Here is an 18,669-nt window from a genome sequence, read left to right on the forward strand (position 1 = left end):
TTTCCAGCTCCCTATTTTATGTTGTTTTCTCCCATTAAGAATTTAAACTTCTTGAACTTAGAGAACAGATTGGTATCCCTAGCTCTTCACATGGCCTGGCGCATCTTAGAAAGTGCTTAGTAAATGCTTGTTTTTTACTTTCTTATTGTCAAGATTTTTATCTTCCTTCAAGGCTCAACACTAGCATGACCTCTTCTATAAGGCTTGCCCAATGTATCCAGTTGTTAATGCTCTTTCACCAAATTATCTTGTATTTACTCTTTTTTTTAAATTTCATATCAGAATTATCAATGACAAGAAAACTTCTGCCAGTGAGAGATTTTTATTTTCTTAGTTGAACCTCTAATGAGGGTTCAGTTGTTTTTCATGACCCCATTGGAGGTTTGCTTAACAGAGGTATTGGAGTGGATTGCCGTTCCCTTTCCAAGTTATTTTATAGATGAGGAAACTGAGGCAAAGAAAGTTATGTGACTAGCCCAAGGTCATATAACTAGTTAGTGTCTGAGAGATGTAAACTGAGGAAGATGTCTTCCTGCCTCTGACCCAGAACTCTGTCCTTTGTACCACCTATCTGTCCACCTAGTTGAACCTCTACTATTTTCATTTAATTTTGCTTTTTATTTCACTTTTCCCTCTCAGAATGACTTCATTCACTTTATATGGCAGCTCAGTATCAAAGCCAATTGTCTAGTTGCATTTGGATGAGTATGACAGAAATGTATTATTCTCCAACAGATTATCTATCCCCGGTTCTGATGCCTAATACCCACTGAACACTGGAACATCTCCATAACTCAGAAGAGCAAAATCAAACCCGAGAAAGGAGGAAAAACTCTATGCTGATCAGACAGAGTTCCTAAAACCTTGTTAGTAGGGCTTTTTAGTTATTTCTTTCCCTGGTCCAACTGCATTAATTCAAGCTATGAGTCATTCTGCTGTTGGCCCTCCTTGTTGAGAGGGATTTTAGTCTTCATTGGTGAAGGAAGCAGCACCCCAATGAAATCAATGATCCTCTAGACTCACAGTCTGTGTAAGGCCTCATCTAATGCCTCGTCTTGGAAGGGACGTGATCTTTGGTTTTCTGAGACTTTGTCTGGAGTCCAGGCTCTGCCAGGACCCAGCAAGCTGGAAAGACTTTGAATGTAGACCCAGCAGGAGAAATGAGGCACTTCTGCTCTCTACATTTCCTTTCTTCCTGACAAAGAAAAACTAACTTTAACTTTGAACATAGTTTTGCTAAAACAGTTATTCTACTTCTGTTAGCCTCTCTAAGATTCGTCTTATCATGTATTTTGATTTCCTCATCAGTCAGTCTGTTTTCCTTTAGGTATTGAATCTTCCAGCACTCACATCTTTCATTTGATATGCGTCTTTGATAGTGTCCGATCTCTGAATATTAACATTTAAAATGTTTTTTAAAACATGGTAATGTAATATAATTTAATTTATTTTATTTTTGCATTCATTCTTAGTTACCTTGAGATATTTAGATATATGCAGAATCAGGAAGGCTTGCGTTGATATATTGCTTCAAATACTTAGAATGTGTGAGATTCCTTAAACAAGTCATTTATTTCAGGCTCTGTTTCATCAGATGAAAAATAATATCACTTATCTCATTGGCTCGTTCCAAAGGTCAAATAAGATATATATTCACATAAATACACAAAACTATACATACATGTATCTGAATAGTGTTTTGCAAGCCTTAAAATGCTATATAAATGTTGGTGGTTATTATTATTATCCAGATATGAGTTATCTTATTTTTCCCCATATCAGTGATTTCAGCGGTGTTAGGGACTCCAGGGTGAGGAAACTCCCTCTTCCAATGCAATTTCTGCCATTTACTGTTTTATCGAGTTCCATGGAGCACTGAGACATTAAATGACTTCTTGAAGGACCCACAAGTCTTCTGTGTCTTAAGACAGGACTTAAACTCACATTTTCCTGACACCAAGACCAGCGTTCTAGCCACTCTGCCATGCTGTCTCTTCTGAGTTACTACATATTATCTGAACCTCCTAAGCCTCCTTCCTTCCCTAACCTGTGCATTTTGCTTTCTTATTTGTGAGTTATAAAGTCTGAAACTTGTTTGAATAGACTGTCACATTCATAAAGAGTGGGGGGAATCAGCAACCTAATTCTATCACTTTTTATAATTTCCATCCCCTCCAACATGGAAAGTAGTTTGTTCACTGGTGTCGAAAGAAGATATAACCACTGGTCTAGTTTTCTTTAAGAAAACATGGTTTTGCCTTTAAAACTTGCATTTAGATTTATTGTTATTTAAACAACTTTCACCAGGCACACAAATATAGAAATTCCTTAAGATGCAGCCTATCTCCAACAAACACCACAGGCACGGTTCTAACAACAAAATAGTTTGAAGGAAAAAGCTGTTCTCCATCTTCCTCCCAGCACCTCATTTCAGGGAATTATTATTCATATATACTTTGTATGTTTGTGGATATACATGCATACCAAGTTCTGTTTACAAAGATTATAACTAAGATACAGGTTCCTCCCCCCCCCCTTTTTTTTTCTTCCCCTGTACTTTGGGCTACTGACTTATAGAAAAAGTTTGCATTTATCCAAGTTTTTATTGGAACCTTTATTGCTCACATCCAAGCAAGTGGACACATTTCATCACAATTAAAAAGAGAAGCTGAATACAAGGGTAAAGTGGATGTTGGAGATGGGAGCTGTTTAATGGATGGAATGGGAATAGAAATTGGAAAACAATCCAGAAAATCTGTAGGAGATGAGAACAAGAGAACTCAATTAGAGAAAGCAATCCTTCTCTTTCCTTTTGGGCCCTGGGTTTTACCTCCTGAGCCTTTGTCACAATTAGAGTTTACTTCCTTATTTAGGGGGAAAAACAGGGAACAAAACATTTGTCATGGTGCAGAAAAGAAACAGAGTTTGAAAATTCCATTAATTTGTCCTGTTTACAGTAAATGAACAATAACTAAATTAATGGAATTTAATTACCAGACTATTATACTGTTAATAGATTTAGCCACTGCTCTTTCAGAGGGAAAAAGCATTTTGGTGAGGTTAAAACTTAAAGAGATGACAGGATGAAAAAACAGTAGACTGAGATTTTATGAAAGGATTTTATCAAATATTGTTAATAATGACTGTTAGCCTACATAATATGTATGGAGAAACATTTGTTCATCAGATCTTCTTCCTTTGAGTGCTGTTACCTAGATGATTCATATAACCACCATCCCAGTTTAAGCCTTCATTTTTTATATTCTTGGGATTCTGTGTGGTTCCTAGAATAGAATAATTACTTAATAAATGATTTATGATTCATTAATTAGTTCATTTGCATTTTGACAAGGTTTTTTCTAATTACCTCCTTCACCTTTTAGTGCTTCACCCCCCCAAATTAATTTGTATTCATTTTATATATATTTTTAGTATACAAACATGTTGTATTCCCTAATTATAAACTTCTTTTAAAAATTCTTAAATTTTTTTTCTCTTAAACTCTTACCTTCTGACTTAGGAAAGTCAGAAGGGCTAGGCAATTGGGATCAAGTGACTTGGCTAGGGTCACATAGCTAAGGAATGTTGCAGTCCAATTTGAACCCAAGACCTCCTGTATCTAGGCCTGGCACTCTGTTCCCTGAGCCACCTCACTGTATAAATTGTAAGCTTCTTGAGGGCAGAGTATTTTCTTTTATTCCTTTTGTCTACTTTGTCTTATCTACTTTACTTTGTCTATAATCTGCAATTATATTCTAAGAAACATACATAATCTGGTGGATACAAAAAGCCTAACACAATGACTGACACCTAATGCCAGGCACTTAATGAATGCTCATTGACTGATAGTTCAGATTTTAGTACTTACAGTTTATAAATTGCTTTTCTCACAGAACTCTGTAAAGTAGGTCATACAAGTAATTTTGAGTATATTTAACCCCTAATAAGATTTAATTTAGTATCATAGGATTTTTGCAGTTGTGGAGACAATTTTTTTAACCCTTATCTTATGTCTTAGAATCAATTTTGTGTATTGGTTCCAAGGCAGAAGAACAGTAAGGGCTAGGCAATGGAGCTTAAGTGACTTGTCCAGGGTCACACAGTTAGGAAGTGTCCAAGGCCAGATTTGAACCCAGGACCTCCTGTCTCTAGGTCTGGTTGTCAATCTACTAAGCCACTTAGCTGCCCTCAAAGTAGAGACATTTCCTTATGAGAATACCTCCCACTGACTCTGTATATCATCTATGGATCTAGTTATCTACATGTTGTAATTCCAGTTAAAATGTAAGCTCCTTGAGGGAATGGATAATTAAAAAAAAATTTTTTAAACCCTTAACTTCTGTGTATTGGCTCCTAGGTGGAAGAGTGGTAAGGGTGGGCAATGGAGCTTAAGTGACTTGCCCAGGGTCACACAGCTGGGAAGTGTCTGAAGTCAGATTTGAACCTAGGACCTCCCGTCTCTAGGCCTGGCTCTCAATCCACTGAGCCATCCAGCTGCTCCCCCACCCCAAAATTTTTTAAATAGTATCATCAACATTAATTATAGAAAATATACATTTAATAAATATTTTTGATGGTTAGATGTATCAATGTTACAAAGAGGAAACAGGTCCAGAGAATATAGGCAATTTGTTTGTGATGGCATTACTGAGTATATAGTATTGTCTGCATTAAAAACCAGTTCTCCTGATCCAAATCTAGTGTTATTTCTACCATTATATTGCTTCCCATTGTTGAACTTTTCTCCTATGTAAATTAGTAATTGTATATATCTCTGGATATGGATTTGTTTAATATATATATATACACACAAACACAAAAATATATCTATATATTTATGTGTATCAGTGTGTATGCACAGATATACATACACACAAATAAACCTCAAAAGGTATAAATACTCTCTAAAAACATATTTCAGGAAAACTTTCCATTTTCAGCACATGGAAAACTCTCCAAAGAAGTGATTCTCCCCCCCCCCCCACCTCCACAGAGCTATGTTTTAAAAGTGATCATATCTGCCATGTTTTAACAATAGCCTCATTTGGGTTTCTTTAAGAGTGTAGAAAGTATCTTTATTGTAAGAAAATGTCTTCCGGTTGTGTGTGTGTGTGTGTGTGTGTGTGTGTGTGTGTGTGTGTGTGTGTGTGTGTGTGTGTGNNNNGGTTGTGTGTGTGTGTGTGTGTGTGTGTGTGTGTGTGTGTGTGTGTGTGTGTGAACGCTGGGCTTGGATGCATTTCCTCTATTTTCTTTAAAGTCTGAAATACTTTTGAGAGGAAAAGAACAAACTCTACAGAACTGTGACTTGAATCTTAAGCCCATTTACTCAAACGGGCTCCCAAGAAAGTCCACTCTGATCCCTGACGCTGCTTGCACTGGTTTCCACAGATGGTAAGAAGGGAGCCTAAATGGGATTAGAGAGCAGCTAATACCTGACAGTGTGTTTGACTCAACATTTTCATCCTGTAGGAGAGAGAGAGTTTGGGTCTTGACATTTTATTAAAAATCCCACAGCACTTTTTAAAATGGAAGAATATTAATTAACCCTGGGGCTCTGGCCAAATTCTAGTTTAGTTAATTAATTTACCGCCTTCCATAACAACTTTCCTTTCCTTTTAGCACATGGTTTTCTTTATTGCGTGTATCCTCATTAGTCTGAAGTGTGGCTTTACCTCCTAGAGGTCATGTAGCCTTGTCAAGGGGGTGGTTGGTTTAAATGTGTAGCAGTAACAGACTTTGAGACTTCCTCCCTTCCTTTTTTTAACCTGGATTCTAAATCTTATAAAATTTGAGTTTAATCAGATATTCAAATGGCTCTGAGCTTCCTCATGGAAGTATTCCTTTCCAGTGATCCAGGGCTCCTAATGTAACTTTTGCCTTTGGCTTCTCTTAAGTCGATTTTCACCCTAAATGCTAGAAGTCTTCTTTGTTTTCTCTTTATATTCAAGTAACAATCAATCAATCAATAAATGGATTATTGAATACTATAAAAATTTGTGAATAGTCTACACATGTTGAGAGCAGATTGGGTAGAAGGAAAGAATTTTAACCTGTAAATGAAATGAAATGAAATTAAAGTGATAGACCTTTAAAAAGGAAGGTGGTCCTTGAGCTGAGCTGAAGTACTGAGGGATGCCAAAAGATAAAAATGAGGGAAGAGTTCATCCTAGACATAGATAGTAGACATCTAGTGTAAAGACCCAAAGACAAGATGGATGAGGAAGCGCAATAAAGCAAATCTTTTTTCAGTGGTAATGAATGCCCAATAATTTTTTTTCAAAATTTCAATTCTATACATTTTATAAAACTGAAAAAGAATCCTTTTTAGCAGGTATGCAAGCAAATGCCCCTAGTTTTATGATTTGGAAAAATTTGTGCAGTATCTAAAAAAAGAATCCAGGCTGTGAGAAAGTAAAAAATAATATGTAAGCTAAAGGGTAGTCTACAGACCTAGACTGGTGTTTCTTTAGCTTCACCTTCTTCTGGAGTTGATACCAGAAAGTCATGGCATAGCAAAAGCTGTCCAAAAAGAATATTTTAACAATGTTTAAGTATGCTGTATATATATATATATATATATATATATATATATATATATATATATAGTTTTTTTAGCCCCATTTTGAAGAGTTCAAAGCCAGTGAGACTTTCTTAAATGTGTAGCTAAATTTCTGAATCTCTAAATTCTAAGCTGACAGGAATACAGTCCTTTCTCATTAACTACAAGTAAAAGCGAAAATTCAGCCTGAAGCACTTTTCCTTAATCTTACCCTAAGTTTAAGCCATGGTAAATAACAGGGAATCAAGGCAGGTTCAATTTCTGTTTGTCATTGTTTTCAACAACTGTCACGGGTGTTTCTTTGACTTGACTTCTGTCAAGGGAAAAAAATGTTCAATCAATAGAAAATAACTCAGCTATAAGGAAGAAGTATGGAATCTAAATGTGTGCTGTTGGAGATCTAGAGGGTTCAGTGTGGTCTCTATTCATTGGGAGTATGAATGCATTTATGTAGTATGTATGCATGTGTGTGTTTGTATGTGTTTTGGTCTAAGACTCGTGATTTCCTTGATATTGGCAAATCCAAGTTGACAAAACTCTGTCAACACAAATCTGGTATCTGCTTTGCAACTGATAGTTTTTATTTACATTTATTTGTTTGTTACATTAAAATAACCAGATAACCCCTTCTCTTCCTCTCTTTTCCTCATTAGAGAAGGCATCACTTGACAAAAAAATTCCACTGATAGTCTTAGAGTTTTACCTTTATCCCCAAGAAGTTGTCAGTTGTTCGGTATATGACAGAGGCAAGATTTTAACCTCCTTTTGCCAGATTCCAAGGTCAAGTCCCTAACCACTAAGCTAAAGGTGTCATACCCTAGACTTACCCAGAATAAAGTGTAATTGGGAAATACTTTAAAAAATAAATAAAAATACAAGATAACCTAGATAATGTTAATATATGATTTTCTAAGTTAATAGGTGGCCTCCAGGTAGCCTTTTATATAGTTAATGACCCTGTTTCTATTTGACTTTGATGTTACTGCATTAAGCCCCTAATGCACAAATAAATACAACAGAATCTGTTAGGAATATCTGTAAAAAATAAGAATGTTGAGTCAAGTCAACAAACATTTATTAAGTAATGGACATTATAAATGCAATGGACAGAGCTTGACTAGGAATCAGGAAATCAGACCTCAGACACTTACTGGTTGTGTGACCCTGGGCAAATCCCTTAAGCCTGTTTGCCTCAGTTTCCTCATTTGTAAAATGAGCTTTAGAAGGAAATGGCAAAGAGCTCCTGTATCTTTGCCAATAAAACCCTAAATGAGGTGCTGAAGGGTTGAATACAACTTAAAACAATTGAACAACAACAACAAATAAGCCCTGATAATAACATTTCACATTTTCATAGCACCTTAAATTTTCTAAAGCACCTTCCTCACAATGTATGATAGGTGATGCTAGTGGGATCAGCCTCATTTTATAGAAGATGAAACTGATGTTCCAAGAAACTAAGTCAAGAGTTTAATTCAGGTCCAGACGCTCAAATCAGCAATGTGGAGCATCATCATTTTAGAACTGCAAAACACCTTTGAAGCCATCAAGTCCAGCTCCCTCATTTTACAGAAGAGGAAACTTAAGAGGGTAGAAAGATTGAACCACTTACCTAGAGTCACACACGCTAGTAATTATCTGAGGTGGCATTTAAACAGAAGCCTTCCTGACTCCAGTCCTGTGCCTTATCCATTCATTACACCGTCTTACCTCTCAAAGAGTATAAGAGCATGTCAGTTTCATGAGCATCTTCAAGTTTTCAGGATCTGAAGTACTTGCAGTGGTAGATTTTTACAAACACACTATCTAAAAAGCAGTCCATGCAGTTATTTAAGGGGAAAGATTGGCCAGCACTCCAGTCCCACCTCCATTTGCCTGTGACACTGGCTAGTGACTTTGGAGCCATTGCAGTTTGGGTGGCATTTTATTTGGGATGGGGTGCCATTTGGGACCACCATTTGGGAGAGTGTGATATGAGCAAGTAGTAAGGGATGGGAAAAGAAGTGTCGGTAATTTATGTCAAAGTGAATGACCCAGGTATTGCCCATAGCAGCATGGAAAATTTGACACATTTACACACAGGTTCTTAGTTTAATTTTGTCTTACAAGTATTCAAGTCACATTAAATGAAAATAGTATATATCCTTTTCCCTTTGAATATATTTTTGTTTGAGAATGAAAAAGAACAATTATGGCTAATATATGTTCATGCTGAGATCAACTAATTCTGACTCAAGCTGTGCACAGTCATACAGTGCAAAATAAATAAATAAGTATTATCTATCTACTTGTACAATTAAATAGAAAAACACCAAGAGAATTCTATTTTACTTCCTTTGTTATGGAGAGAACAAAGATGGTACATTATATAAATAAGTATATAAACATATATATCCTCCCCTTGTACCTAGAGAAAAAGTTTAGGAGATGAAAGAGAAAAATATTCTATTAAGCATCATATGATTCTACCAAGAGAAAAATTAATGAAAGAATAATGATGCTTGGTTACTTATGAGTAGGAAGTTATAGTTCTAACACTTGGATGTGAGATAGTTAATTTTAGAAACCTTTTGAACAGAAAATCTGCTTTGTTATATTATTCAAACCTAGAATTTCTAAATTTAATATGCATTTTGGGGCTAATTGTTTGTTAAAAATTATAGTTTAGGGCAGATGTGTGGCTCAGTTTATAAAGAGTCAGTCCTGGAGATAAGAGGTCCTGGGTTCAAATCTGGCCCCAGGCAAGTCACTTAACCCCAGTTGCCTAGCCATTGTTACTCTTCTACCTTGGTACTGCTAGTATCAATTTTAAGACAGAAAGTAAGGGTTAAAAAAATTGGAAGTAAATTTTCTCTTTCTGTATCACTGCTAATAGGATTGGGTGGATTCTAAAGGGGCTTGTCTCTTTTGGAGCCTTAGAAAGAAACTTGTACTAATGTAGACTTATAAATATTTACAGAACACAAAGTTAAATAAAATACAAGTTATTAAGCAGGAGGAAAAGCTACTTGCCCATGCCTGGGAATATCCAAATAATCTAGAATAGTTACCACCCTGTTTTATCCTCTTTGGATGATGCCCTTCTTTTTTCACTGCTAGTTATAGGGAGTCCTACTACTGATGAGTGAGGGTTGGGTTGTCTTTTCCTTAGACCTGTGTATTGAAATTACATCTTGTTTCCCCACCTGACTCTCCCTTCTCTGCCCCCCACAGCTAATATCGTACATTTATAATTAACTACTCTATGATTAAAAATAGTAGGATATAAGATAATAAAGGGAAACTTAGAAGTCACTGACAGACTGACCCATAAATTAAGAGAGCCTAACAGTTACATTCAAACTGTCTCATAAATTAAGGGATCATAGGAGCTACTGGCAACCATCTTAAAAATTAACTAAGGCCACATCCAAAGACTATGTGCTAAATTAGGGGGAGCCAGCTTGGTCCCAGTACAATGGCCCCTTGGTCCTGCTAATTGTCCTTGAACTGTAAGCTTCAATAACATGTACAGTGAGACCAGCAAAACACCAACAAAATGTTATGCTGATAAACTAACCCTAAAGTATTGCTAATAAATTTGAGATGATGCAACTGTGTAACTGAACTAATTTTAAGATGGCGTGATGAAGAGCTGGTCCATCCCCCAGCACTAAAACCCTATAAAAATGGGACCCTAAACTCCCACCCCTTTAGCATTCTTCTACTCCCTAAAAAGCCAAGGACTCTGAATTCTGATCTTTGGATTCCTCTGTAACTCTCTTTCCATCCTCTATTCCTTTCTCTATCCCACCACTGCCCATCTCCCTCTGCCAGCTCTTCCTGCCTCCCATGCCATCTGTTGTCTGTTCTCTGTGTCTTGTCAAGTGGGATTGAAGCATCTCCTCACTTACTGCCATTGGGGTCTTCCCAGCAAGGTTCTAAAAATGAAGCATCTTTTCCTACCTACTCCCATCCTCCCTAAGGTACTGACCCCATTGCAGTTCCTTTTTTCCTTATAAACCAGGAACACCAGAGAGATTCAACTCTGCTTATTGTCATCCCAATTGTGAGTGAGAATGACTCAATGAATCAATGGGAGAAACTAAGAGTGGGCAGAGGAACCTCATGACTCCTCCCAGGAGATCTTTCCTCTTATATAGGTTGCAATAAATCAATTAATAATTCCACACATTAATTAATATTTTATCCTGGTCGTCAAGAAATCTGCAGAAATACTATGTATTGTTAATTATAAAAAATATATATGTGAACTATAAATTCACAAAGTTATGTGTGTATGCATCCACAAGCCTTATTTGTTGCTGAGGTTTTCATTATCTCTTAGCTTAATGGGAACCTGTAGAGCCATAAGGTCACTCCAAATAATTTACATTTATTCTAGAAATACAATGTTCAGCTTTTATCAGCTATGGTTGATGTGTCTTTAAACATTTAAAGAGCCATAAGAGAAAATATTAACTTTTTTGGTATTGCTACAATGAGCCAAACTAGGACTAGTTGGTGGAAATAAAGGGTAATTTGGAATTTTAGGTGCAGAAATATATGTCTAGAGTCAGAAGATCTGATTTTTTTACTTATGTGATGGTACGCAAGTAACTTTTAAGCCCCCTGGCTTCAGTTTCCTTCTCTAGTACATAAAGGGGTTCCAGATTTTAATTCCTCTATCAGTGAATTTATAAGAAGGTAAATTTATAGCTTAATACAAGAGGGACTTTCTAAACATTTAAATTAACTAAATGTTTTGTATATCCACTACATTCAAAGTGTGAAGGTAGGCTTTGAATCAGTCAGCCAGTACTTATGAAGTGTCTACTATTTACCTGTGATGTACTGGAAATCCCTCTGGATATACAAATTAAAACAGTATATATCTTCAAGGGATTTACATTCTATTTGGAAATATATTGTGGAGATTGTTGATCTATCTAGCCAACTATACACAGAAACAGACACATGTGTGGAAGTGGCAGTTTAGGAAAAGTCTCATACAGACCATTAGAACAAGACGGCTTGAAGCCATGGTTGTTTTGAAGGAATCTAAGCCAGAGTTAACCTTTATATTTCTCAATTAAATTAAAAGAATTTTTTACATTTATTTTTTAAAAATTTTAATTCTATATTGTCTCCCTAAAGCCCCATCCCCTCTCTCTGGAGAAGACAAAAATATGATACCGATTATGCCAGTGTAGTCATGCAGAACATATTTCCATTAGCCATGTTACAAAAGAAATCACACATAAAAGAAAAATTAAGAAAGTGAAAAACGTCTTCAGTCTAGATTCAGAGCTCATCAGTTTTCTCTCATTAGAGAGAGAGAACTCTCTTTTTGTCATTAGCCTTTGAAGAACTGTTTTGGATTATTATTGTGATCAAAATAGCTAATTTTTTCACAATTGATCATACTTACAATATTGTTGTTACTGTGTTCAATGATTTCTTGGTTTTTGCTCATTTCACTTTGAATCAGTTCATATAAAACTTCCAAGATCTTTCAGATCATCCTTCTTGTCATTTTTTATATCACAATACTATTCTATCACAATCCATATATCACGAGTTGTTCAGCCATTCCCTAAATGATGAGCACTCCATCAATTTCTTCTTTGCCACCACAAAAAGAGCTACTATAGATATTTTTGTACAAATGGGGCCCTTTTCCCTCTTCTTTCATCTCTTTGAGATTTTGTAGGTGTATTGCTGAGTCAAAAGTTATGCAGTTTCATATCCTTTTGGGCACATTTCCAAATTTTTCTCCAAAATGCTTAGACTGATTCACAGCTCTTCCAACAGTACATCAGTGTCCCAATTTTATACATCTTCTCCATCCTATATTTTCTTTCTATGCCATGTTAGCTAATATGATAGGTATTGGGTAATACCTTAGAATTATTTTAATTTGTATTTCTCTAAAATAGTGATTTAGAGCATTTTTATTAATAGAATTTATATCCAGATATTTCAAATCATCTCTCCTCTCTCCACACCATAGAAGGCATCATCTAGCAAACAGATATGTATATATTGTTTATATATTTCATATTTCCATTTTTGTTTTATTCTCTGATAATGAACATTCACAAGTTATCCTTCAAATATTAAATTTGTAGCTATATGCAACATTCTCTTGTTTCTACTTGTTTTACTCTTCATTATCTCATAATTTTTCTAAGTTCTAAATTAATGATTATGTTCATTGTTTCTTAGAGCACAGAAGTATTCCATCATAATTATATCCATCCTCAGAACATTTTTATGTGACTATCATAGCTTTGATTTCTTCTTCTGAAAACTGCCAGTTTTGCAGAAACCAAATTAATAAAGCTAAAATTGTAAGAAAGTAGGAAACTGAAGAGAATTTTTACAGAAAGTTCTGATAAAAGTTTCACTTCAGAAACATATAGGAAATGGGGGCAGCTGGGTACCTCAGTGGAGTGAGAGTCAGGCCTAGAGACAGGAGGTCCTAGGTTCAAACCCGGCCTCAGCCACTTCCCAGCTGTGTGACCCTGGGCAAGTCACTTGACCCCCATTGCCCACCCTTACCAATCTTCCACCTATGAGACAATACACCGAAGTACAAGGGTTTTAAAAAAAAACATATAGGAAAAACTGAGCTACATTTATTTTTTTAAAGTCATTCTACAATTTCTTAAATTCCTCTTTCTCACCCCTCTTGTCAGGGGTTGTTGCTGCTATTCCTTTCAGGTTTTTGTAGAATAGCTAAGGCTATCATATTCTGAATCTGATCATACTAAGAAAGAGGAATTTAAGAAATTATAGAATGACTTTTTGTGCAAAACATTTTTAATTTCATGTAATCAAAATGTTACTTCCTATAATGCTTTCTATTGCTTCCCTTTTTCATACATCTAACAGATATAATATACTATGCTTTTCTAGTTTACTTGTGAGATCACCTTTCATGTCTAAATTATTTGTCCATTTTTATCTCTTTTTAACCTATGGTGTGACATGATGGGTCTATTTTCTACCAATAGTTTTCCAATTTCCCCAGCAATTTTTGTCAAATGGTGGATTCTTGATCCCAAAGCTGGGATCCTTGGGTTTGATAAACACTAGATTACTATGGTCATTTACTACTGTATTTTATGTATTTAATCTTTTCCGCTGGTCTACCCTTCTCTTTGTTAGCCAGTACCAGATTGTTTTTGTGATTACTCCTTTGTAATATAGTTTGCTATCAGGTACTGCTGGGCTGCCTTCCTTCACATTACTTTTCATTGATTTCTTGATATTCTTGACCTTTTGTTCTTCCAGATAAATTTTGTCATTATAATTTTTTACCTTTGTACTTTGATAAGGATGGAACTGATTAAGTAAATTAACTCTGGAAGGATTGCTATTTTTAGTACATGGGCTAAAAAGGCAAATTTAGAATTGATGTCAGGAAAAAATGCCTAATTAATATTTAACACTGTCTAAAAGTATAATGACTAAGGAGAAGTGGGTTCCCCTTTGTTGGCCATATTAAGCAAAAGCCTGGAGGACCCTTTGCTAAGTATTTTTATAGTAGGGAATTCCTTCTGTATATGGGTTGGATTAGATTTCTTTTCAGATCTTTTTCAGTTCTCAAAGTCTGTGATTCTTTAATTCTATTATTAGATAGATAGCTCTTGTGGGTCCTTTTCATTTCTTTTGTTGTTCAATTGTTTCAGTAGAGTCCAACCTTTTATAACCCCATTTAGGGTTTTCTTGGTAGAAAGACTGGAGTGGTTTGCCATTTCCTTCTCCAGCTCATTTTATAGATGAGGAAACTGAGGCAAAGTGTATTGAGTGACTTGCCCAGGGTCACATAGCTGGTAAGTGTTTAAAACCAGATTTGAACTCAGCAAGATGAGTTTTCCTGACTCCAGATCTGGTATTCTATCCACACCATCAGCTAGTTACCCCTTCTAACACTAGCACTCTCTGAAGTGAGAAGTAAAATGTCAGATTATATAAATATATACATTTGTGTCTATCTCTGTGATGGATAAAGAGCAGATAAGCTTTAGTCGGGGAGGAAATCATTAGCAAATATATGAATCATGATGTGAAAATTCCACTGCAATTAACCAATTATTATTGGAAGAATAAAAGGAATGCATATTTTGGCTTTTCATTCCCAATTGATTACAAATAAAAACTACCTCCTGGTTTTGTCTGTTACTGCTATAGCAAGGTAACCCAGTGGATAGAGTATTAGTCCTGGAGTCAGGGAGACCCAAGTTCAAATCCAACCTCAGACACTTACTATTTGTGAGAGCCTGAGCAAATCACTTAACCTCTATCTGCCTCAGTTTTTTCACCTATAAAATGGAAATAATAATAACCCCTACCTCCCAAGGATGTGTTATGAGGATCAAATGAGATAGCAATTATAATAAATCCTGGTACATAGTAGGTGCTTAATTAATTCTTATTTATTTTCCTTTTTCTTCCATGATTTACAGGGGTGGCTGCTGCTATATCTTTAAATTTTTAATAGGTTTGCTCAGGTTGTGATATAGTAGGCACCCACTGAATATATAATTGATCTATGAGTTAGTCTCTGCTACTGTTTCCCAACATTCCCCACTAATGGTTCATCACTAAAAGGATACACTTTTTCCTTCCCCATCCTACTTATAATTTGTCTGATGTGGAAGTTAAATGGAGAGCTCCTTACTGGGCTACCACTTACTAATTTCTTCACTGCTTCATTCTGACTCATCAGAGCTATGTCATGGCCAATCTTACTTCTTCCTCACTGGACTAAGAGTATTCCAGTGTCCTATTGCCTTTTACTATGGAGTACTGCTCATTCAAGGTCCAGGTAGAAGACTGCCTCTGAGGGCTGCCCTTGGAGCCTTCAGCTGGGTCTGATGAATGATGTCCCCTTAAATCCCATTCTTTTTCCTACCCCCTTTCTGCTCTATTCCCTCCTCACCCCTGCCCTGGACAAACAGGCTCACTCATTTCAACAACTAATAATACATAGCAAACAAAGGCTCTTTCTCCATGAATTGAGAGGTGAAATATCAAATTATATAAATATGTGCATTGCATATAACTTGTGTGATTGCTAAAGAACTGATGTGCCTTGGTGCGAAATAATGATGGAAAAAAATCTAGGAGCCTCTGGAATCTTATTGGCTATTTTTTTTGTTTATTCACCCTCTTTTTCTTCCTTTTTTTTTTTGGGGGGGGGGGAGGAAAGGCAAACGCACAGACAGTCTTGATAGCCTAAAATTAAAAGCATCTCAGATTACACTGCTCACTTGGCTAATTTAGTTAACATAGATCATCATGACCATTACTTAACTTTCCTTACTACTTCCACGCTCTTCTCCCTCAGATCTAAATAATCTGAAGCATTTAAGAAAAATTTTAAATGAAGGAGAAAATTCTTCTCTGTCATCGTCATAAATTAGCATGTCTGAGATAATTCTTTTTTCTTTTTACCCCCCAACACTATTCCCATTTTGGCCTGGACATTTTAGAAATATATAGTGCTTTCTTTGTTCACAAAGTGGCATTTCTATTCTGACAAGATATTTTCCTCAAAGTTCAAGTTTCATCCATTTTATTCCTATACCATATTTTCAACAACTACAATAAAATAGTATTCTCTTGTATCCCATAGCATAACCCTATTTAGTTTTTCTTTGGTTCACTTGTATTTCAGTAGCAAGAACAAGAGCATTATGTTTCTTTAAATATAGGCTGGCTTCTACTTAGATTTCTCATTAACTTCCTCCCTCCCCTCCACCCCCAATTTTGGAGCTTAAATTTTAAATCTAATTGGGTTACAACCCCCTGAATAGTTTAGCTGTTCAGAATTGTAAGCACCTTTGAGGATACCAAAGGGGAAAGATTTATCAGCTTAATTGTTTTTGGAGAGATGCCCTCTTCCCCACATAGTTGCTGTAGTTGGCATCTTGTTTATCCATAATCAACAGGCAGACTTATCAGCCTAATTCAGTAAAACCTCCCCAGGAGGGGGAAAAAACAGAGTCCAGTAGCCAGTTTGGAAGGCAAGGGTTCTTTCTCCTTTCACTTTAAAACCTTCTGGTCTCTGTCAGTCCAGTTTCTCACATTGCCAACAGAATAATTTAGAACCTTTGAAGCAGAAAGTTGAGAATTGTTCAATTTTAGCTATATTTGTGAAACCCTGGATAACTTTTTGCCCTGTAATGTTTTGGGTAAGAGTTATTGGAACATCTGAGAAAAAATTTTTTCCTCTAAAAGCTTTTCTCTCTCTCTCTCTCTCTCTCTCTCTCTCTCTCTCTCTCTCTCTCTCTCTCTCTCCCTCTCTCCCTCTCTCATTTCTCTCTCTTCTCTCTCTCTCTTTTCTTCTCTCTCTCTCTTCAAGTTTTTACCTCTTCTCTCTATGTTTTGGAGTTTTTCAGATCATAAGGATTAAATGTGGAAGGAACTTTACGAAACACTTATTCTAGGTTCTACCTTTTATAAGGAAAAGGCACTGGAGCCTGAGGCCCAAGGAAAGGAAGTGACTTGTCCAAGGCAACATTGGGGGGGAAGTAGAAAAGCTGGAATTCCAATATAGATCTTCTGACTCAAAATCCAGGGAGTTTTTTGAAATTTGGAGGCATCACAGAAGAACGAACCCTCAAGTATCTCCTCTCCTCCCTGGCATCTTCTCCTATTCATCTATATCTTTACAGAAGGTTACCTTGCCTTGACAGTGATCTGTATCTTGAAGAGGACCAANCTCTCTCTCTCTCTCTCTCTCTCTCTCTCTCTCTTTCTCTCTCTCTCTCTCTCTCTCTCTTTTGGTTTGGCGTCAAATTTTTGGTTGAAACTTGTCAACAACAAAATGGTGACAAATTTTTGATACTCACTTCAAATTGTTCATAGTGAGTTTCTTTTAAGATAGATTACAGTTCGCAAGGCTTTTGGAAGGCTTACCGCTCAGTGATGGTGAATCTTTTAGAGACTCACGTGCCCAAACTACACCCTCACTCTGTATGTGAGCTGCCCCCTTACCTCAGACAGAGAAGGGAGGAAGTGCTCCCATTGGGCTGCTGGGCAGAGGGGTGGGTGATATAAGTAATGTCCTCAAGTGCATGGAGAGGAGGAGGGAAATATTCCCCTCTGGCATGTGTGCCATTGGCTCACAACATAGGATTCTAGCTCATTCTCAGAATGTGTTAGCATCACTGCACTTAAATCAATTTTTTATAAAAAATGATAAATGGATAATGTCTTTCAGCTTTTACAATTAGTAGCCATCAGGATTGCAGTTAAGATTAATTATTTTGTAGAACCGACCTATCTAATGATAAATAATCTGTAACAAAATTTTGAGGGGCATAATCTTAAAATGTCATGTAACTTTGCATGCAGTGATTTTTTTCCCCAACAAATAAAGAGACAAGAAAAAATATAAAACCATATTCTCTATTTTTTGTGTAGAATGATGGGAAAGGAATTTGAATAGTCAGATAACATAGTCAGTTTCTTAACTGTCTGTATTAATATGAAACAATAGCAACACATATAATTAGGAATTGCCTCGAATACCCAAATTTCATGAAGACTAATATTTTAAACATATTTTCAGACCAAACCTTTTTATTAGAGCTTCTTACAAGTTTTCAGTATTTTTTACTTTAACCATGCATAATAAAATAGTGGACAGAGGGTAAGTTTTTGGAAGTCAAAAGGACCCGAACCTGAAACATTCCTCTACCACTTACTCCCCATGTGAATGTAGTTGTTGTTCAATTGTATCCAACTTTTCATGATCATTCTTGGGGTTTTCTTGGTAAAGATAATGGAGTGCTTACCATTTCCTTTTCCAACTTATTTTACCAATGAGTAACTGAGGCAAACAGGGTTAAGAGAATTGCCTAGGGTCACACAGATAGGTCCTATGACTTCAAATGCAGTATTCTTTCTTGAGAGTTAAAACCTTAACCAGATAGAGGAAATTGTGAGAATAACTAGGAGGTAAGCCTTTAATAATTGGAATAAGGTGGCAAGAGGATAATATATGCCAAAAGATGTGTTTTATATAGGCATTCCATTTTTTCAGAATTGGACTTTTGTAAATGTAATTTTGTTTTATGATTACTTGAGGAAGCACTATTTAAGGATTCTTTATG

At 36.1% G+C, this 18,669-nt stretch overlaps 1 protein-coding gene across 1 annotated transcript in view; it reads left to right on the forward strand.

Annotated features, from left to right (window-relative positions):
• Positions 1–18,669, forward strand: part of FAT3 (FAT atypical cadherin 3) — a 553,803-nt gene that overhangs the window by 155,984 nt on the left and 379,150 nt on the right. The gene's annotated exons all lie outside the window — the stretch shown is intronic.

The sequence above is a fragment of the Gracilinanus agilis genome, chromosome 3, assembly GCF_016433145.1.
Source record: "Gracilinanus agilis isolate LMUSP501 chromosome 3, AgileGrace, whole genome shotgun sequence".
NCBI classification, from domain to species: domain Eukaryota; kingdom Metazoa; phylum Chordata; class Mammalia; order Didelphimorphia; family Didelphidae; genus Gracilinanus; species Gracilinanus agilis.